This window comes from Sus scrofa, chromosome 4, assembly GCF_000003025.6.
Source record: "Sus scrofa isolate TJ Tabasco breed Duroc chromosome 4, Sscrofa11.1, whole genome shotgun sequence".
NCBI classification, from domain to species: Eukaryota; Metazoa; Chordata; class Mammalia; order Artiodactyla; family Suidae; genus Sus; species Sus scrofa.
In genome coordinates, this window is record NC_010446.5 from 20,181,597 (window position 1) to 20,204,979 (window position 23,383).

The following is a 23,383-nucleotide window of genomic DNA, read 5'->3' on the forward strand; positions in this document are numbered from 1 at the left end:
TTATTGTCTCTGTAACAGTTCTGTGAGGTAGAGAGTAATAAACAGGACCCTAATTAATGACAGGTATAATTGTTTTATTTTGTTGCAGGCTACTTTGTTCTTTTAGTTTTTAGCCTAGATGTAGCCATAAAACAGGGAGCTAGAGGGGAGATGATTCTTTAGCAAGGAAAATGTCTTGTAAAGATTTTCCACAATGAAACTGGCATTGTATGGGGTTTTGTCTGAAATCGGTGAAGATACTCTTGTTGGAGGGGCATATGAGGTTGCTCCTTGGAAACAGAGACGTAATCTTTATGTGGCACTTGGTTTCTCCCCTGTGCGTTTCCTGCAAAGGAATTGCCCGTCACATGTTTGTGGAGGGCATGAATGTATGCATACTTTGGAAAGCAAACTTCGCAGCCACCCAAGAAACAAAACATTACGTGGAAAGGGCACCTGGCTGCAATACAGTAATTACTTCCCAGTCCCGAAAACATGCCTTCCAAAATCACATGTGAACTTTTCTACTTTATCTATGGTTTTGAGTAATTACTACAGTTGCTTCCCTTCGTGAGTGTAGATAATTAAAAACTGATGACATTAAAACTGTGTGTGTGTGTGGGCGTGTTGTAGGGAGTGGGGAATGATTAATGAGGAAGGTATTGTCCATATCTTGTTCTACACATTTTAGTTGAGAGAAGTTGCACCTCATAGGAAATTAGTTGATCGTGGATGTTTGGTTTGTGAGAAGAGTTGGGAATAAGTGAGCCCTGTTATGACATCTGTCTGATCAGCCAGTGATGCCACACAGGCATATTGAAAGAGTGAAGAAAAGAAACGTTTGAAGGGTCTTCTTTAACCAGGTAAATGCTATGTCCGAGGAAGCTCTTTTCGAAGAGATGCTTAAAATATTAAAAATTAGAGTAGGGAAAAATTCACACCTCCCTGATTTTAATTCCACTTTAAACAGATCCAGATTCTCTTATTTGCAGAATAGATGGGTAACGTAAGAAGTTTAATTCAAATCTAATGTGATTTGATTGCTGCTGAATTATTCGGAACGTGATATTGTTGTCAACCTTGAGTTTTCATGTCAGCAGCACTTGCCTGTGCCTCTAGATCACTTCACGTTTGCTCTGCTGCACACCTACTTCACTGAGAATGTAGTAATCCACAATGAATCTCTCCTTGGGAATAGACTAATTGGAAACCAGATTTCTTTGCATTTATCCAGATCATCTACAGTGAAATCCCAAACAATTGGAGTGGAGAGGGGATTCTGAGTGTCTCCACATGGACCTTATGAATCAGAGTGAACAGACTAGAAGCTTTTAGTTGCACTCAAGGTATTTATTTTTTCATGGAAGATTTGATGACAACCATGATTGCTGGGAGGACAAGATGAAAATGAGTACCAGAGTGACTACCTGCAGTAATCACTTACCCTGCAGTGTCACTTACCCTGGAGATTTTGTACCACGGACAGTGTGAATGCATTCTGTGCATGTACAGACACATGTAAATGTGCCCTTCTGTTGCATTTAGAGGGTTATTGGAGTTGTGAGTCATCTTTTTTCCTGGGGTAAATAATTGAATCTCTGGTAACTTGACCTACCCTCGACTCACCTAAAAACAAAAACAAAAAAAGAAAACCTCTGGCTAGAAATGCATGCTTTTAAAGCCACTCTGTAATGTAAATTGGTGCAGATTTTCTGGAGGACAGTCTGATAGTAGTTGTCAAAATTTGTTAATGTATATAATTTTTGAGCCAGTACTTCCCTCTCAAGGAACTTGTCCTAAGGAAATTATCATGCAGGAGTGCAAAGACAGCTGCAGGAGAATGGTCCCTCTGGTGATCTTTATAATATGAAAGCAATGCCCATTCATAGGACACTGGCTAAAGAAACCGCTTATTCATGGAATGGAGTAGAACTCTCCCTTTATAAGGGTGAGGGAGCAGATGTGTATTTTTCTTACTCTGTTCTAGCTATTGTAACAATATCTTAAACTGAGTGGCTTAAAAAAAGTAGACACTTATTTCTCACAGTTCTAGAGGCTGGGAAGTTCAAGATCAAGGTGCCACCAGATTGAGTACTTGATGAGAGCCTGCTTCTTGGCTCATAGACGGCTCACCATCATCTTACTGGGTTCTCACATGGTAGAAATGGACCAGGGATCCCTCTGGAGTCCTTCACAAGGGCACTAATCCCATTCATGGGGGCTCCACCCTCATCCCATAAGCCCTTCCCAAAGGCCGCTCTTCCTAATAACTGTTGGGTTTTAGCATATGAATTTTCGGGGAGTGGAGACATTTAGCCTATGGCAGGGTTTATGTGGGAAAATGAGTGTGGTGCTTCTTTTTAGAGTTGAGGGGGAGATCGCCACCCAGTGTATAGCATGTTCCCCTTTTCATAAAAATGTCCTTTCTCTGTAAAAGGCATCATGGAATCTGAAAGAGTCCACTCCACAGTTTGAGCAGCAGTTTATATCTGGAGCTGAAATTTTATGGGGAAAACTTTCTTCTGCACTTGATTTTTTTTTTTTTAAAGATATACATTCTTTTTTTTTTTTTTTTTTTTGGTCTTTTTAGGGCCACACCCATGGCATATGGAGGTTCCCCGGCTAGCGGTCGAATCAGAGCTGTAGCCGCCGGCCTACATCAGAGCCACAGCAATGCAAGATCCAAGCCACATCTGTGACCTACACCACAGCTCACAGCAATTCCAGATCCTTCACCCACTGAGCAAGGCCAGGGATCGAACCCGCAACTCATGGTTCCTAGTCAGATTTGTTAACCACAGAGCCACCATGGGAACTCCCTAAAGATAAGCATTCTTGAAGCATATTTATTTTAAAGCCCTTTTCAGATTGTCTCATTAACTTAAGCAGTTCAGCTGTGACTTTTTTTGTTTGTTGAGTTGGCATTCTGCCTTTGATGGTGCTTTCTTTCCTCCAGAGGGTTCCAGTTTTGCTTGTTATTTGCCAAGGGGGGGTAGTTACCTTGGGGACCATGTGTGCCTTGGAATGTGGAGGCCCTTCGATGAGATGCCTTTTTGATCTTTGTGCTGCTGAAGGGAGCACTGATGAGGTGCTTTTGTGTTTGTCTCTTCATGAACTTTTGGGGATGGAACAGCTTTGACCAGGTGTTTAATTATGTTTCAATTTGATGTTCTTTTTGTTGCTGACTGACTAGCAAATCAAGCCCTCTCCAGATGGGCTCCCCCCTCCATAGGCTTCACACGGGAACCTGGTTCCAGCTCCCTCGCACACCTGTGAGCTTTGCCACTTTGGCTCTGGCCATGTTGGGCTTTGAAGTCAGTTCCTGTTCCAAATCTCCAGTGGGCATAGGGAAATTCAGGCTTCCTCATTGCTGTGGGTTTCTGGCACGTAGATTCCTCCTCCTTCATGTCAGGTTTGGTCTTCCATAAATTTACATAAAAATATATTTTATAGCATCTTGAAGTTTCTGGAGCCTGAGAAGGAATTGTATTGAGCTTAATCTCCCATCTTGACCCTGAATTTTATATCCTTTTTTAATTAAAAAATATCTCTCTCTTGGAGTTCCTTTTGTGGCTCAACAGGTAAGAAACTGACATGGGTGGATACGGGTTTGATCCCTGGCCTTGCTCAGTGGGTTAAGGATCTGGCATTGCCATGAGATGTGGCGTAGGTTGTAGATGTGGCTCGGATCTGGCTGTGGCATAGGCTGGCAGCTGCAGCTCTGATTTGACCCCTCACCTGGGCACTTCTGTATGCTGCATGTGCAGCCATAAAAACAAAAACAAAAAAACCTCTTATCTCTACATATTCTGAGAAAAATCATCTTTATCTTAAATGTGATTTGGGACCTTCGGCCCCAATTACACAAAAAACTAGGACTCTAGTTCCAGAAAGAGGTTCTCCATGCCACGAGTTGCCTTCCACTCTTATAGACCAAAGAGACATCACTAGAGAACCAAGCTTACTTTTAAGCCTTATTACTGGGTAGCAAAGGCTAGTTAGAAAAGCTAGATCTAATTAAAATGTGGATTTGCAAAAGATGTTTACCAGTGGGAGTCCTAAATGCCAACAAGGACTTTGGAATCCAGAGAGTATGCATACATATCACAGCTGCAGTCCTAAGTTCAAAAGGCAAAAACTATGTTGACTTAGCTTTACAGGTGAATACCAGGCAAGGGAGAGTCAGTCTCACCCTTCATCTCCTCAGGTCCAGGAGGTGTGAAGGTAAACAGCTTCCTTTGTTCCCTCCCCCACCCAGGGGCGTGTACAACCACCCCAGAGGAGAGCCAAGATGAGGATGCATTTCCTTGAAGGCACAGCCCCTATTTTCCATCATTATTACCGCTCTAGTCATGTGGGCTCAAGGCCAGCTCACGGTCCTGTAGACCAGGTGTGGTTCCACATAGCATCTTTCCAGGAGGCAGCCCTGTGAGTGACTGGCCTGAGGTTGACTAACTCTTTCTTCCCAGTGCAGTGAGGATGGGATTGCCAGAGAAAGTAGGTAGAGGAAGAACTTTACCTATGGTGTGTAATGCAAGTAACATTCAAATGCCCAGCAGTAAGAATGGAAGGAGCCCCTAAGCAGTGAAGTCCTGGCTCTCTGAGCCAAGGGGTGGCCGCAAACATCCTCAGGCACACTGGGCAGCAGTCTCCTTGAGTCACGAGTTGTGTTGTGGGAGCTGAGGTTGGAACAGTAGGCTGGGGCCAAGTCATATGGGGTTTGAGTGCTAGGAGCATGGATTTATTTCCTATCTGTACCATCCAGTATGGTAGCCACTAGCTGTGCATGGCCCTAGACACATATGAAAATGAATAAAATGAAAAAAAAAATCACTTCTCTGGTCATACCAACTAAATCTCCAGTGGCCTGCATGAGTCCAGGGATGATGTTTTGAATAGCGCAGACATAGAACATCACAGAAGGTTCTATTGGACAGAGCTGCTCTGATCTTTGGAAGCCATTGACGATCTCCCAGTATAGGAGTAAGATGAAAAGATAGAATTGTGCGAACATTCTCTCTGACCTTTGTTCTTGGGCCTGGGGGCACATGTGTTTCAATCATAAGAAGAATGTGGAAAAGGGAGTCTGTTTTGAAAGTGATATTCCTAAATGCTCTGATAGTTGGAATGTGCGTTTCCATGGCAACTTGGCCTGTGGAGAAAGATCAGCCCATCAGCAGGCAATATCCTGGCTGCTCCCTCTCTTGGAATTCTGGTCTGTGTCCTCACAAACGGCCTAAACACAGCAGTGGGAAATTAGAAACTCTTGACTTCTAAAACTGATTTTCTCTGACCTTACGAGGAAACGTACGCTGTGTTTTCATGGCTATAAAATAAGGGTTTCATAAAGTTAATCTTTATTTTTTTTTTCTTGCCCACAAGGCTAATTCACTGGAGCCTGTAAAGTGGTGAATCAGAGGACTGATCAAGAGTCTTGGTGGCTTTTCGTGTCCCCTGTATACGTGTGACTGCCCCCTGCCTTTTTATTTATAAAATCCCCATTTTGCAGCTGAGAAAACAAAGGCTTTGGATGACTTCCCAAAACTTAGTTTCTGGCTAACCATTGGAGGAAGATGAAATTCAAATCTAAGAATAATGCCTCTAAAACCAGGATTTTTTTTCATTCCTTTAACATTAAATGTGCTAATGATTTACTTGAAAAGAAAATATAATCTGATACACTGACAGTCTGGATGAGGCAAAAGAAGAGGTTAAAATGCTACAAGAATTTTTTCTTCCTTGGATAGAAACACAGAAAATCTTGATTGCTGTATTATATAAGGGAGAAGCAGTGCCAGCATCTAAAACAGTGAATAATTGCCTGCCCTTGGCTTTGGGATGCATTCTGTGAATCTTTGGCAGCAGATAGCCTTTTCTCATTAGGCTAATATTAGATTTAGTTTGTATATCTTTGGCACAGAGTTAAAGGAGCTGGCCTGCAATTTGGTGCTGGAGGCAGGGGGGAGGAGAAAGCCTGGTGCTGTGGATAAGCCACAGGTGGATAAATGGGAGATGACTGGAGGGCGGCTGGTGGACATTCATAATAGTGGGCAGGAAGCAGTCATCTGGGACTGAAACAGAAAGCTCAAAGAATTTTGACTTGGGTCAAAGATGAAGGGTGGATTATATTACCCTTGATCAAATTACATAGCTCAGCTGCCTCTGAGAAGGTCTGTAGCAATTTGGGGATAGAATGATCTAATTCTTGGCTATCTGTATTTCTTGGCTCTGGGAGCAGGCATGTCTCTAAAAGAAGCTGCCAACCCAATATAATGTCACCAATGATATGAAAGGACATAATGCACAGGAAACATAATGAGCACATAGTTAGTTAGGAATTGTCAGGGGTCAGAATAAGAGAGGCAAGCCAGAATGACTTCATGCTAAGTGAGTTCCAGAGCCCCACTACATATGCACTGGACGCTTGAAAAGATCTCAGGAGAAACTGCAGTTAACCCATATTTGAACAGGTGAGCATTTATTATTAAAGGGTTGAGCTCTGAAAAGTATGACAGTAGAGCGTATATTCGGGCCGTAGTTTCATGGTATGATCAACAAAGAAGGGACCTGATTTCATAGGTAAGAATGAGATTAAATGGCTTCTCCAAAATCCTGAGGCTAGGAGTGGCACTGTCTGGCCTAAAACACAGCAATTCTAACACCTGGCCAGTGCTTTCCACTCTGTTGTGCTGACAGATCCACACAAAACAACAAATGCTTGCAGCCATTTGGTTGACATTCCTTTCCTTGTGTACCAAGACCGTGGTGCATGCCACTGAGGATAGTGTTCAGGGGAGAGGGCGCTCCTCGCAGTGGTTGGATCAGAGCCCAGTTACAGTTCCATCGACAATTATAACAAAGCAAAGAAAGGGCATCGGAGTTCCAGGGATGGTTTGTCTGGTGGCACTCTGCCCAAATGCTTCTCCTCTCCAGCCTGAAACTTGCTTTTTTATACATAAACCTTTCAACCATAGTGGCAGTCATAATGGTCAGAATTGGTCGAGAAATTCCAGCATTGTATGCATCTGTATAAAAGCATGTGTATAATTTGTACTTAAGAAAGAGACAAACTTAGGTGGCACACATGAGCAGTAAGCTCATTCTGTAGTTGTGCTCTAAAGACTCGAGGAGGTCCCGTTGTGGCTCAGTGGTTAGCGAACCCGACTAGAAACCATGAGGTTTCGGGTTTGATCCCTGGCCTCGCTCAGTGGGTTAAGGATCCGGTACTGCCATGAGCTGTGGTGTAGGTCACGGACACACCTCAGATACCTCATTGCTGTAGCTGTGGTATAGGCCAGCAGCTACAGCTCCGATTGGACCCCTAGCCTGGGAACCTCCATATGCCGCGGGTGTGGCCCTAAAAAGACAAAAGACAAAAAAAAAAATAAAAAATGAAGACTTGAGTCCTTGATGGGCAACACTGGAAAAGCCTAAAAGCATCCAAGAACCCTGGTCAATTCAGCTAAGTGAAGAACTCAAGGAGCAGATAAAGTAGAACTTGTGAGAGAAGCTTGAGGCTAAGATGAGCAGCAGAAGGTGATGGAAGAAAGTGGGGTGTGATCTTTGCCTTCACCCCCAGCTGGAGGGCTGCTGCTAGTTCCTGGTGGGGGCTGGGAGGCCTTGTGATTCATCAGCCACACACCATCCTTGAGCATATACAGGATTACCTTCTCTTTCTAATTTCACACCCAGATGCTAAAACATTTTTATACGATGCATGTTATTTAATACAATTTCCAAGCATATCTTTGCTTTCCCTGATACATCACAGTTACTGTTGAACTATGACTACTTGGACTCAGGTAACCATTTAGAAGAGGGGCTTGCAAGCTTTTACCATAAAAGGTCAGATAGTAAATGGCTCTGCATGGTTGGTATTGCTGTCCCCATCTAACTTTGAGGAAGTGGATGCATTTTATGGAGCTGGTTACGTAGTGGACCTGTGGTTTAGATGCATGCTGCATGTCTTCACTGCTACCCATTGTCTTGGCCGTGCCTCAGTCAGTATCAGGTGTGGGACAGCTTGGCTTTAGTTACTGCACACCCAGTTTTCTGGAGAACTGTTGGGAGAGGGTGGGAGGTAGAAAAGTATATTTGAAATCATTTTTAAAAAACACTCTGCTTTCTCTTCTTTCTTCTCTATAAATATACAAATGGCTACAGATTATGTTCTGCTTGGATCCAAGTTGCCAAAAGTTAATGGTTGTAAAAGAAAAAAACACTGTAGTAAGACATAAGTCACTTAAAACTGCCATGATATATTGCTCATGAAGAGAAAGATCTTATAATAATAATAGTTTTCAAATGTTGCTTTCACATGTGACCTTACACATCTACTGTTACAGACTGCTTGGGCCGCTGTAACAACACACGATAGACTAGGTAGCTTCAATAACTGGCATGTGTTTCCACAGTTCGGGAGGTGGGAAAGTCCAAGGTCAAGTGGCAGCCAATTTGGTTCCTGGTGAGAACCCTCTTCCTGACTTGTAGATGGACCCTCTGGCTGTGACCTCACATTGGTGGAGAGAAAGTGAGCTCTAGTCTCTCTCCCCTTTCTTTTTCTTTTCTTTCTTTTTTTTTTTTTTTTTTGGTCTTTTTGCTATTTCTTTGGGCCGTTCCCGCGGCATATGGAGGTTCCCAGGCTAGGGGTTGAATCGGAGCTGTAGCCACCGGCCTACGCCAGAGCCACAGCAACGCAGGATCCGAGCCGCGTCTGCAACCTACACCATAGCTCACGGCAATGCCGGATCGTTAACCCACTGAGCAAGGGCAGGGACCGAACCCGCAACCTCATGGTTCCTAGTCGGATTCGTTAACCACTGCGCCACGACGGGAACTCCTCTCTCCCCTTTCTTAAAGTGACACTAATCCTATCCTGGGGCCCCACTCTCTTGGCTTCATCTAAACCTGATTATCTCCCAGACACCCTACCTCCAAATACCGTCCACTCTGGGGGTTAGGGCTTCAACCTATGGATTTGGGAGGGGCCACAAACATTTGGTCCAGAATACATACCAACCGCATTTTGGTCAAGTGGCTGAGTGTTAAATCACTCTTTGGCTGAAGTTGAATATCATCGTCATAGAATGAATGTCTGGTGTATAAGAATCTGTAATATTAGTAAGAATACCTATTTATTACAACCTAATTAAAATTGTACCAAGCAGATTTTTTTTTTTTTTTAAATTGGCATTGTAGTGTAGTGGTAATAATTTCCCAGAGCTGTCAACTCCTGTGGTTTTTATGTTGTACACTTGTGGTACTGAAAATATACTCTTTCAACTCAGGTCAGTGAAAGAGCAACATAGATTTTTGTCAGACTCTGATGCTACAGGGTCGTGCTAATGGTGCTATTCTCAAGTCATTAAACTTTCCTCCTCTCCAATGACAACTGACTTAAAAAAGACCTCAACTCTTGGGCTTGCCATCTTGGCTGAAGCTCATAAGGCAGTTTCATTGAAAGGATTCCATAAACCAAAGCTTTGGGCTATATTTAAGGAAGATGCTTTTTAAAAGTCTTCAAGACCAAGCTTAATTTTGTTGCCATTCCTGTGGTTTCCTTTCTTTAAAGATATGTGCACAGTATTCGTTATAAAACGTGGGTTTCAATTCAGCAGCCAGAATGATCTTGTTAATGTGCGAGTCAGATCGTGTTATTCCTCTGCTCAGACTCTTGTAAACACTCCTCATTTGACTAAAATTAAAAGCCAGAGTCCTTTTGGTGTCCTACCAGGCCCTGCATGATCTGGTCCCTGGCAAGTCACTTGTGTCATCTGCTGCTACATATACTCTTCCAGGTTCAGGCTGCTCCTGGATCCAACCAGCCATCTTCACATCCCAGAGCCCATGTACTGGCTGTTCCCTCTGCCTGCAATTTCTTTTTCTCAGGATGCATAAGGCTCACTCCTTCAAACCTTTGCTCTAGCATAACCTCCTCAGTGAGGCTTCCTGCACCATTTGGCCTTTCTCAATGCTTCTGATCCCCTGGCTCTTGGGTTATTCTCCCTCCCCTACTCAATATATCCATCACTTTCTAAAGCAGTATCATCTTATGTCTTACATGTATTTTTTTTTTTAGGTCATCCACTAAAGTGTAAAAGTGTAGACTCGGAGGATAGGGACCAGTTTTGTGTTTTGATAGATCCCTTAGACTCATAACCATTCTTGGTACACCATAGGGGCACAATTATTTGTTGTTTACATGAATTACTGTAATCAGTGTGCCTTTAATTTTCACCTGGATGATAAGCTCCCCCCTACCCCCACCCCACTTTTTAGGACTGCACCTGTGGCATATGGACGTTCCCAGGCTAGGGATCGAATCGAAGCTGCACCTGCTGGCCTACATACACCACAGCCACAGCAATGTGGGATCTGAGCTGCATTTACAACCTACATCACAGCTCACACGATGCTAGATCCTTAACCCACTGAGCGGGGCCAGGGATCAAACCCCTATCCTCATGGATACTAGTTGGGTTTGTTACTGCTGAGCCACAGCAGGAACTCCCCTGGCTGATAAACTTTTAATATAAAAAAGGAGACTTTTTATAAGTTACATGAAATTTCCTACTTTTATTATTGGACAAGGTATTTTCATTTGGCAACAATAGCCCAAAGAACATCCCTATTTTTGTGACTAACAGGGCTGCAATGAGATGATCAGATATGTAAGTAACCTACGTGATCAAACGATCATTAATTTCACAAGGTCGGGGTTGCCAAAAGTAAAGTTGAAATAGCGTTTGGCTGCTTGGCCTGCCAGAAACCAAGGCTGAAGCCAAATCCTAATAGAATTTTGGCCCAATGCCACACCAAAGCCAAACTTTATCTATTCTTTATATAGTTAAGCAATTTAGCTCCTAAATGCGCTCATGTCTGAATTGCACATTGTGTAATTTGTTTGGGGGGCAGGGAGAAATCTGATAAGGGCTTTTCTCACTTTGTACTAAATAGATAAAGAAGGGTTAACCCTATACATACTTGGACAGTGGTACCTTTTTAGAGGTAGCCAGAACTTAAACAGAAGACAGAAAGGCATCAAAGAATGTTTTGTCAGGAAGAATGTTTTTTGCTTGTTTGTTTTAAATAAATTTTATTAGAGTATAGTTGACGTAGAAAGTTGTGTTTGTTTCAGGTGTACAGCAAAATAAATCAGTTGTACATATACATATACCCATTCTTTTGCAGATTCTTTTCCCATATGGGTTACTATGCAGTACTGAGAGGATTACCCTGTGCTATGCAATAGGTCCTTTACCTATCTACTTTATATATAATAGTATGTATATGTCAATCCCAACCCCCTAATTTATCCCTCCCACCCTATATTTCCCCTTTGGTAACCATGAATTTGATTTCAAAATCTTTCAGACTATTTCTGTTTTGTAAGTTCTTTTGTGTAATTTTTTTGTTAGATTCTATAGATTAGAGATCTCATGTGATATCTCTCTTTGACTTCACTTAGTATAATAATTTCTAGGTCAATCCATGTTGCTGCAAATGGCATTATTGCATGCTTTTTAATGGCTGAGTAATAGTTCATTGTGTATATGTACCACATCTTCTGTATCCAGTCTTCCGTTGATAGACATTTAGGTTGTTTCTTGGCTACTGTAAATAGTGCTGCAGTGAACATGGAGGTACATGTATCTTTTTGAATTATGGTTTTCTCCAGGTAGAGAAGTTATCTGGAGAAATATAGTTATTTCCTAGGAGTGGAATTGCTGGATCGTATGGTAGTTTATATTTAGTTTTTTTAAGAAACCTCCATATTGTTTTCCATAGTGATTGTACCAGTTTACATTCCCACCAACAGTGTAGAAGGGTTCCTATTTCTCCACACCCATTTCTCCAGCATTTATTGTTTGTAGAGTTTTTTGATGATGGCCATTCTAACTGGTGTGAGGTGAAACCTCACTGTAGTTTTGATTTGCGTTTCTCTAGTTGATGTTTCTCTAGCAATGTTGAGCATTTTTTGTGTGTTTCTTGGCCATGTGTATATCTTCTTGGGAGAAATGTCTCTGTAGTTCTTCAAGCAGAACATTCTTAAGGAGGATATGTGATCTCATTATTTTGATTTCTCTTTACATAGTAAAAAGCACAGACTCTGGGACCTGGGGTCCGATCGCTATTCTACCCTGCTAGTTACTACCTGTATAACCTGGGGCTAGTTTCTTGTCCTTCCTTTCTCTGTCCAGTAGAGATAGGCCTAGTACCTATCTCACTGGGTGGTTGTTTGTATCATTGGAATTTATATATAAAGTGTTTCTAAGGGCTCCTGGCATATACTAAGCATGCTATTAAGTTTGCTGCCATTGCTGTTCTTAATTATTATTTTCAGAAAATATTTTGGCAAGACAGATTACAGAAAATACTTTTTTTTTTTTTTTTTTTTTTTTTAAAGCCGGTGTTTCAAATTGGTTGCCTGCAGCCATATTGGGTTTACTAACAAGTTTTGTTTGCCCACAGGAACTTAAAGTTTAATCTTCAGCAGTGGAAAAACCCTGAAGTTCTTCATTTAAATGCTCCAGATTTCCCACTTCTCTTGAAAAATTTTTAAAAATCTGGAAATAAGCCTAAATTTGTACCAGCTGGAGTTGTCAGCAGCTGCACTTTTAGATGAGCTGCCTCTCCACGTTGGTTCTGTCTCTGGCCCTCTTCACTCATGAGGTTTCCTGCTAGGTTTCTGTAGGGAGTTTGTTTTGTGACCTTTGGGTATTGGACACTGACATAGTATAAAACGTACAGTTAACCCTCCCTTTTTTAGTGAGAATGGCTTTTGTCGCTGTAAAATGCATGTCATTCTACATTCAAAGTATGTATTAGACCCCTTCTCTGGTGATACTATATTGAGGAAGGCAGAGTGGAAACTGGATCTCAAAACATGTACTATGATGAAAGCTCTAATATATATTTGCCAGGAAACCAACGGAGATTTTGAGAAACCGAGATAGAAAATAAAGATGGCATAGAAGATGGGAGGGGAAGGAAGGATATTTTCTGCAATGAAACCTAAATGTTAGACAAGAGCAGCCCTGTTAAACGATGGGCCAAGAACCCTTCCTGGAGCAGGATCAGCTTGTGCCAGGACCCCAAAGTAGGGAAGTATGTCTCCTGCTGAGGGGTGGAAAGAGACCAGTGTGGCAGATGTATAGTTAGCTCAAGAGCACATTGGAGAGATACTGTGGTTTTGCCTGAATATCATATTTAGTGCAATGGAGGAATCAGTGAAGGGTTTCAGATAGGGGAGAGGCTTACAAAGAGAAAACTCAGGCTCCCAGAGGGTTGGTGAGAAGCTGTCAAGAGGAGAGGTGGGGAGGCAGGGAAGTGGCTGCTGGAGCTGATGGATCATGTCTTGGGCCAGGGTGATCCCAGCAGAGCTGGATAGAAGAGGGCCAAGTTGAAGTTCATTTTGAAGATGGAAGTGGTAAGATGTGATTAGGTGTGACCTATGGGGCAAAGGGAGGAATTGGGGCTGACTCCTAAGATGCTGGCTTGAGCAGTGAACTGGGCCTTGCAGTTATTTATTAAGATGGAGAAAAATGGCAAGCGGGGGGGGAATGTTAATGGGGAAGATTGGGGGTGAAATTGGGAGTTTGACTATAGTAATTTTATGATTTTTAAGTTGCATCCATGAGGAAATGTCAAGTAAGCCATTAAACTTGGGAATCCATGTGTCCAAGAGAGGTCTTAGCCAGAGCTGTAGATAAGAGGTCACGTCTGTCACACTGCTGTGGTTATCTGTGTGTGTGTGTGTTGGGGTGGGGGGAAACATATAGAAACCAAGGGATTTTTCATTGGTCCTTACTTGTTGGAGGTTTAATCTCTTTGATTTCCCTGCCTCTGCTGCTTCTTTGATACTTGTTTTTGCCCTGTCATCATTGAGCTTTGATGAGCCTAAGGACAAGACTGGTTTGGAGGGTCATGGCATGGCATGAAAGCACTTGGGTAGAAACAGCTCATCTTAACCTTTTTTTTCCTCAGCCTAATATTTTTACGTCCCCCACCCACAATCATATCTGCTTACTTTTAGCTCGTTTTATAGATTTAGTGAAAAGAGGCCAGTCCATTGCGTAGCCAGTTAGAAAAGGGGAGCAGTAGGGTTTCTAGGGGTGAACAGCTGGTAGGTTTTAAGCCTTTAAGATCTATTAACTTTCTGTAGGGACGAGAAGGTGTATCTCTTCTTTGTTAGCTCTGTCTTTGTAGTTGTCTCTTGTGTTCGCTGTTATCTACTCTCCTCCTATGCTCCTGGAAGACAGCACTTCCCAGCGTCCCAGAATGTCTAGCTCTAGACAGTAGCTGTGAGAGAAACATGCGGCCCTAACAGGGCAGCAAAAACCCTGGCGCAAACCTCTAGCTCCCTTTTCCCTTCCCAGGGAGTGTGGTGGCCACATGTTCAGATGGCGGAGCACAAGCACAGAGTCAAAGGGACTTTGATCAAGTCACCATGTAGAGGACAACTGCCAGGAGCCGAAGAAATAAACTTTCATTGTGTCCCAAGAGTTGGAGGAATGTCTGTTACTGCAGCATAAGCCTAGCCCAACCAGTTTAATGAAGGTGGCATCTGGGAACAAGGCCTTAGCGTTTGCCCCAAACCTAAGCTCCTCATAGGCAGGCATCTTGTTGAACTGCAAGCCAAGTGCAACCTGACAAAGATGAGTGTTCTTAACACTCTCCAGTCAGTGCTGGTCTTGACTTTGTTCTCAGCAGGTGGAGGCCATCAGTGCCCTTTGCACTCTGAACTACCGAATGACAATTAACCTGCTATTTGAAGGTTTTAGAGCTTTTCCCCTGGATCCTAGCGATGGTTACCGATGTCAGGACATTGGACGTTGTGGGGCACATCCCCCTACTGCCCTGATTGGTGTTGGTATGTAACTGACAGCAATTAGCCACCGTTCCCATCTCAATGTGATGCTGTGATTTCCTTTTGCTCATGCTTTCTTCTAGAATGAGTCACGAAGTGCTCCGCACTTGTAACCGGTTTACATTGTTGGGCTTAATTTAGAGATGAATATTGTTTTTCCCATTGTTGTGTGTGTGTATGTGTATTAATCCATTTAAGCAATTATTTTGTTTTAGAGACACTGACCTCTTTTTCCCCTCCAGAATGCAAACATGGGCTATTTTGTGATATAGGTATCTCTTAGAATGTGCACATTGACTTTGAGACAAAAGTGCTTCTCCTTGAATGACCCCTTTCCCTCTTGGGCTTACTTGCCTAATATTTATTGGCAACATCTGGGGTTTAATGCCATGAGGTTATTTGCAGCAGTGCTCATTAGTGCACTTCTGTGAGTCATGGCAGTTTCTAGCCAACTCTGCCATTTCGTTGGGAGGATGATCCCCAGTGGAACCCCAAGATTTGCAGCTTTTTCTCGGGAAGCAGAAGGCTTGTGTGCCTTGATGGAAAATCCAGAAAACAGAGGGTTAAAGAGTGGTTCTATTCAGCCTGGATGTTAGGAATCATCTCATCCAGCCATCTTGTTTTACTCGAGAGAAAAGTGACGGGCAAAGAAGAGGGATGACTTTCAGAAACCCGTAAGAAATACGTTAGAAGCTGAAGTTAGGAGTCATGTGTTTTTGCACTGGTTCTGTTTATTGCTGTATCATGGCTTTTCTGTCTTAATCCAATACTTAATCCAAATATTTATGGGAAAGAAGCTTTCTTTGTTCACAGATCATTGCTTAGATTTTTCTTTCAGGGAAGACAAATGTGAGAAAGCTCAAGATGTATCGAGTTTGGAAGTTCCCGTCATGGCACAGCAGAAACAAATCTGACTAGGAACCATGAGGTTGCCGGTTTGATCCTTGGCCTCTCTCAGTGGGTTAGAATGGCGCTGCCATGAACTGTGGTGTAGGTTGCAGACGCAGCTCAGATCTGGTGTTGCTGTGGTATAGGCCGGTGGCTACAGCTCCAATTAGATCCCTAACCTGGGAACCTCCATATGCCATGGGTGCAGCCCTAAAAAGACACACACACACAAAGATGTATTGAGTTTGGGTATTTTCGGCATTTTCAGGTTTTGCCCACCTCCTTCCTGGATCTCTTTGGAGCCATTCCCTGGTTAGAGCAGGGGGAGAAACTGCCTTCAGCTTTATGCGCTGGGCATGATTGATGATGGCTACTAATCAGAGTGGAATGAAAACCTGCAACAACTTGGATGGACTTGGAGGATATTACACTAAGTGAAATAAGTCAGACAGATAAAGACAAATACTATATGTTTTCACTTATATATGGACTCTTAAAAACTAGTAAATATATATAACAGAGGAAAGGCTCACAGAAACCAGTCTAGTGGTTATCAGTGGGAAGAGGGGTAAGACAGGAGTAAGGGGTTAAGAGACTATGTGTGAAATACATAAACTCCAAGGCTAGATTGTACAGCACAGAGAATATGGCCAATACTTTATAATAACCATAAGTGGAGTATAATCTTTAAAATCTTCGAGTCACCTCATAAATTTGTTGTATACCTGAAACTTATATAATATTGTAAATCAATTCTACTTGAATGAAAATGTTAAATAAAATATTAATAACTTTTTTAAAGGATAGGAACTCCTGCAGCTATTAAAAGTGATTCCCAGGCTCATGTATGTATTTCCACTCTTTTAAAAATATACGTAGTATTTGATAAATACACAATAGCATATAAAAATATATGAATATATATATATATATGACTAATAATAAAATTAGCACTGATCAAGTTCCTGTCATGGCTCAGCAGTAATGAACCCAGCTAGTATCTATGAGGATGCACGTTTGATCCCTGGCCTCACTCAGTGGGTTAAGGATCTGGCATTGCCTTGAACTGTGGTGTAAGTTGCAGATGGAGCTTGGAGCTCCAGCTCCAATTCCATCCCTAACCTGGAAACTTCCATATGCGGTGGGTGCAGCCCTAAAAAGAAAAAAAAAAAAATTGCACTGGTGAATCCACTACCATACTTGTGGAAGTCTGCTCACTTTTTTTTTTTTTTTTTTTTTTTTTTTTTTTTTGTCTTTTGTTGTTGTTGTTGTTGCTATTTCTTGGGCCGTTCCCGCGGCATATGGAGGTTCCCAGTCTAGGGGTTGAATCGGAGCTGTAGCCACCGGCCTACGCCAGAGCCACAGCAACGAGGGATCCAAGCCGCGTCTGCAACCTACACCACAGCTCACGGCTCACGGCAACGCCGGATCGTTAACCCACTGAGCAAGGGCAGGGATCGAACCTGCAACCTCATGGTTCCTAGTCGGATTCGTTAACCACTGCGCCACGACGGGAACTCCTCTGCTCACTTTTAAACTCATCCTCTCTAGGGTACTCTGGGATTGGCTGACTCCCTTAGCCATATCCTTTTTTTTTTTTTTTCTTTTAAATTTTTTTTTCTTTCTGTAAAATGCTGCTGAGTAAACATGTATACGTGTCCTCTGTGTTTAAAACCACAATTACAACGATCTATTTTTATTGTTACCTTTTAATTTTAGTCCTCAAATATGTGATTTCCATGATTGTCTTCTCAGCCCTGTTGTGGTCTTTCGTACTGTTTCTCTCTGGGCAGTGTCTGAGCAGATGACCATCAGGTCCTGATCTCCTGACCTGACTTCTCTCCTGAGGTCTCTCCTTTTATTTCCAGCTGCCTGGTGGACAGGTTCCCTGGGACCTACTGCAGTTGCATCAAAAGGAATTTTACAGAGGAAGGCTGCATCCCTTCTTGGGCAACTTATAAGCTTTTGACACAAAAATCAAGGGGGAAAAATCTAGTGTATATTACAGTAGATGGCAATCAAGCATCAAGCCCCTTTCTCATCCGTCCGGCTTTTTTTTTTTTTTTTTTTTTTTGCCTTTTACACTTTTTTTTTAAATTGTTATTTCCCCAATACAATTTCTTTTTCTACTGTACAGCATGGTGACCCAGTTACACATACATGTACACATTCTATTTTTGCACATTATCATGCTCCATCATAAGTGACTAGACATAGATAGTTCCCAGTACCACACAGCAGGATCTCATTGCCAATCCATTCCAAAGGCCATGGTTTGTATCTGTTAACCCCAAGCTCCCCAACCACCCCACTCCCTCTCCCTCCCCCTTGGCAACCACAAATCTATTCTCCAAGTCCATGATTTTCTTTTCTGTGGAAAGGTTCATTTGTGCCTTCCGCTAATTTTTAAGGATGGTGTTCCTTTTTAGAAATGCTGCATTACTTGTTTAAGATTACATTTCTAAATTACCTTTTATACTCCATTACTGAGTATCAATTTCTATATAGACTGGGTAGGATTTTTTTTTTAATATTTTATAGCCTTCTGAACAAAATTTATTAATCAGAGAGCCCCATGAACCATAAACTTTAATACACTAATTTCTTTTACTTCAAGTTGGGAGTTGTAATTTAACATTTGGCTTCCTTTATTAAAGAAGGCAGCTTTAAGACAATGATTATAACCCTAGAGTTAAAGTTTGAGATATTTATAAATGGTTTTAATTCCTATTTTAAATCCTGCAGAGGAACAATGCAGATATAACTTAAAACATAAAAAGTTGCTTTTCTTAAAAAGTCGTTCTTACCAGATACATGAATAAAAAGACTTATTTGCTATGCATTATCAAAAGTTTAAGTTTTCTTAAAATTGGGCCTTAAATCTCATTGTTTCATCAAAAAATGAAAGAAATTTCACTTTTAGTCTAGTTGCTTCCATTTCTGTTTTTATCTCTGTGTTGGCTTTTGTGGGATCTGAAGCATATGTAGTTTTGGAATTTTGCTACACAATTTTAACTGCAAAAATTAATATTGGTATTAACCATTTTAGAACAATAAAACACAAAAACTGCACATCTGAAAGAGCTGATAAATATCACAAACATCACATAATCCAGAAAAAAATTTTATAGCTGATTATATAGTACTTTTTTTCTGTTCATATTTTGACTGCTTGCTCATTGGCTGCCTTTCCCTAAAACATTGATTTCATAATATTTTCTATAGGAAGAATAGAAAGATAATTAAACCTTTCCTCTGGGATGTTTGACCACAATGTGTTGGTATTTGTGATTCTGCCTTGGTATCATATGACCTCTCCTACAAACCTACTTACCGGTTGTAGTAGGGATATATGCATGAGCCCTAAGACCAAAATCATAATAAATCCTGTTTCCTAAGATTTGCTACAAAGGCAAAAAAAATAAGTTCTGTTTATAATATGTCATATTGTCAAGTCTCTTAAATAGGGTTCTTTTGACCTAGTGTCCATGAGAAATAGATTTTCAGCTTTCAGTTTTCCATGTGTAACTATCAGAATAATTTTCCAAAGACTAGTGCCTTTCTTCATTACATTTCAAAACATGCTTCCTCTGCTATGCGTGTACTTCTGGTGTCAGTCAACTCTGAGTCCATGCAGGTGAGAGGGTGGTAGAGGTGTTTTGAGAGGTCATTATGTACTGAGGTGACTAGTAGTAACTTAACTAGGCATGGAAGCTAACCATGTAATGCCATGCAGACTTTATAAATACCTCTTACTAAACCCAAACTTAACTTGGATCTGCCTCAAGTTCTCTGGGCTGAATTTCCAAAATGTCTGGATTTTCTGACACTGCCCAACATGAGGAAGGCGTGAATAGAAAGAGAAAGTTATGTTAAGCAACTATGGATGAAAAACTTGATCATAGAAAATGTCACAAATTTTAACAAAATAAATGATTGTGTGAGTCCACAGGTGAGTCCCTGAACAGATGAGATGCTTCCCTGGCTTGAATTATGTTTGCCCCTATTTCACTTTCGATATGTAGGATGATTCATAAAAACCACTAACTTTCTGAATTGTATCTACCTCAATTCACTGTGGATGACATGGTATTAGTGCATATTATTGCTTTTTGAGGTTTTATTCAGTTTGTGCTTTAAAATAAAAATTTATTGGAACTCTGGTAACAAAGAGCCCCTAATGGAAAATGGAATTTTAAAAAAACCTATTAGATTTACTTTACAGAAATTGGTTTACTATTAAAAGGAATGATTTTGTATATTCATTCAGGGAGTATAAAACACCAGTGATGCCATGTGTGTTGCTTCTATGCAAAGTAAGTGGGAGGAGAGAGTGTTTTTAGTTACAGCAAACAAGTGTACAACAGTTACACCATGTGCCAGGTGCTGCTTCAAGTGCCTCTCCTGTGTGACCATGTCTAGTTCTGGCAGAACTGCACATAGCAGATAAACTGAAAGCCCCCCCCCCCCACCGCCCCATATCAAGAATTTCTAGGTGAAATACAACAAAATTCCTAGTAAATGCCTGGCAGAGGTTCTAAGGGAAGGTAAAGGAAGCCACCAAATACTCGAAACAGGAAGGGGACTGAAAACTAGGAGGTGACAATCGGGAAGCGCTCTGTGATGCCCTTGGTAGAAGGTCAACACTTGGGTTATAAAGCTCATGTGAAGTTAGAAGTGAGAGAGTTGGAACTGCTCCCCCTCCATAAGATAAGAACTCTGAAAAGGCTGTATTCTCTGAGCCAGGGTGTTCTAAAGAGTCTTTGCCCTCATACAGGAAAGCAGAAGGAAATGGATCTGTCTTTCTCTGGGTCCTGGATAGGAAAAGAAAAGTCATCCTAGAAAAACTTGGACTTAAGTACCTGATTTCCTGTGAATTTGAAATTTATATTTGTAATTCCCATGTGTTCCAGGAGCTGCAGGCTGAGAAATTAACTCCCAAATTAGTTTTGTGTTCGTAATAGCCTTGGGAAAAGTCCAAGACCCCAAATCTGCTCTGGAGGGAGTCTTTTTGAGATATTAGGGAATCAATAAATAACTCTCTTTCTCCTGACTTGGGACCCAACTAAATCATAACGAGGCAGGTGTCAATTGGAATTTCACCTCTATGCCTGACACATCTGGTTGGATAGTGCGCAGCATGAGCTCACTAGGACTTCACTCTCAAACCTGATCAACTTCTTCCTTGAGTCTTAGCTCAGCTTTATTATAATTGCTAATCGCCCACATGAGACAGACCGTTCATAGAAATCCCCGAAAGATTGTAGGTGGTCTTGCAGTCATCTTTGTCCCTAAATAATTGCAGAAGGAGTAATCCACCAGTAATATGGAACAGTTCTAAAGCTGCATGCACCTAATAAAATGGTCTCGGGATCTATAAGTAAATCAAATAGAGAAATGGGCAAATTCACAATCACAGAAAAAAAGCTTCAACTTCCTTTTCTTGGTAATTGAGACCCTAGGTGGACCAGTATTAGAAAGGACATAGAAAATACAAAACAAGTCAGTAAAGAATCTTGATGTCATAGACAAAGTCAGAACCTTGGACTAAAAAGAAATACTTTCTGTTTGTATATATGAGCCAGTAAGCTACAGGTGACAGAATGAAAGTTATACGTGCATTTACATCCTTGCATAGAAACTCTGGGTTGTGAAAGAAGATATTTACATAAATGTTAAGTATAGGATTGTTTATAATACAAAAAAACCCCAAATGCCCAGAAGTAGAAGACCAGATAAATGGATTGTGTTCATATAAGGAATACTAAATGTTAGTTAAAACGACTGGACTAGAATTATCTGACTTAAAATGGGTAGGTCTCATAAAGGTGAGTGTCAAATTGTAGAATAACATATGTAGCATAATGACGTTAATGTTAAGTTAAAATGTAAAAACCATAGTATTCATGGGTACGTAAATCATTGCCAATTGGTAAGTGATATGTGTACATACTGGAAGGAGCAAGGAAGGGGAACACGTTTTACAAAAGTTCTTCTGACTGAATTTTTTTGTTGTTGCTGTTAAAAGCAATTCTCGAAGATGATGCTTGGGCGTGTGGGAGTGACATTTTCAGCTCTGGAATATAAAGGGATGAGTGTTGGATCTTTGAGAATATATAAAAAAAAAATCATACTCTAAATATAATTGTTTTCCTTTTAAATCTTTACCGTTTCCCCATAAGGTGATGGGTAGGTAGATTTCTATTCCCCCCGTTTTAAAGATAATACCAATGAGCCACAAGAGGGAGAACCCCAAATCTAAATTCCACACCTTTGGCTCAGAGTTCTATCCATAATTATTCTACTCTGACATTTTCTACTTCCCCATTCTCAGAATGTGATTTCATTCTTTTTTCAAAGCCAGTGTAGTAGAACATAACTAATGATGGGGTACTCACTGGAAATCACCAAGTATCAAGAATTGGTGGAGTTCCTGTTGTGGCTCAACAGGTTAGGAGCCTGACATAGTGTCCGTGAGGTTGCAGGTTCAATCCCTGGCCTCACTCAGTGAGTTAAGGATCCGGCCTTCCCGCAAGCTGTAGCTTGGATCCAGTGTTGCTGTGGCTGTGGTGTAGGCTAGCAGCTGCAGCTCTGATTCGACCCCTAGCCTGGGAGCTTCCATATGCCACAGCTACAGAAACATCAGGAAAGGAATTCTTCAGTATATGTCCTAAAAAAATAAATAAATAAAAGGTAATTGCACCCGTAAAAGCGCTTAAAAAATCACTTTACTATGTAGTGAATTGACACAGCGCTGGAGGAAGCAGTCATGGTCACTGCGCAGTTTCATGTTGCAGTGAGAACAGGCTGCCTTGGTTGTGATCACACTAATTACAGTATAGCAAACATTTTCTTGTGGTTTCTTTCTCTGTTCAGGTAAACGTAATGATAAACACATAACGGGGCTCCACCTCACTGGATGTGTTATTTAGTAGAAATAGGGAAATGCACAACATGCTCCTGTGGAGAATAGATCTCTTATTTAAATTGTATGATATTAATATTTTTGAATATTGGTTGTCAACACAGGCTGTCTAATTCATTTAGTTGTGTGATTCATTGAGAAAAGGCTTTATATCTACTGTCCCTGTGTCAGTGGGAAGGAAGACAAGGTGGTTGTTGTTACGTCTCTAGTACAGAGTAATGCACTGGAGGAAGTCCGGCTGGCTTCATTTGGGAGTGGGGCGGGGGAATGAAAAGGAAGAACACTGTTATTTTAGGGAAATGTTTTGAGGAATTTAGTGTATTTTTTTCTGGCACCCACTCAGAAAAATACTGTAAGCAAACTGTGAAACTTGGGTAGGAATGTCCTAGTCGTCTCATTAGCAATTTAAACAAAACTAAGACTCGAACGCAAGTGTAAAGATAAACAACATCAGGAAAGGAATTCTTCAGTATGTCCTGAGAAAGTTGTCATTGAAATGAGTTTATCATTAATTGATTTGTGTACTTGGTGTGCTTGTTTTGTTTTACTCTTACATTTGCTGTGTTAAACAGATGAATGTCAGCTCTTTTGTACTTAGCAAATTAGTGATTCTTCCCCCCTCCACCAAATCCCTGATTGGTCACTTTAGGTATGACTCACCCTGTTGAAAATGCACAAACATAGCAAAAAAATGGTACATTAGTCAGAGTTCTCTGGAGAAA

General features: G+C 41.3%; 1 protein-coding gene across 7 annotated transcripts in view; it reads left to right on the top strand.

The window, feature by feature from the left end:
- Positions 1-23,383, top strand: part of SAMD12 (sterile alpha motif domain containing 12) — a 427,167-nt gene that overhangs the window by 37,983 nt on the left and 365,801 nt on the right. The gene's annotated exons all lie outside the window — the stretch shown is intronic.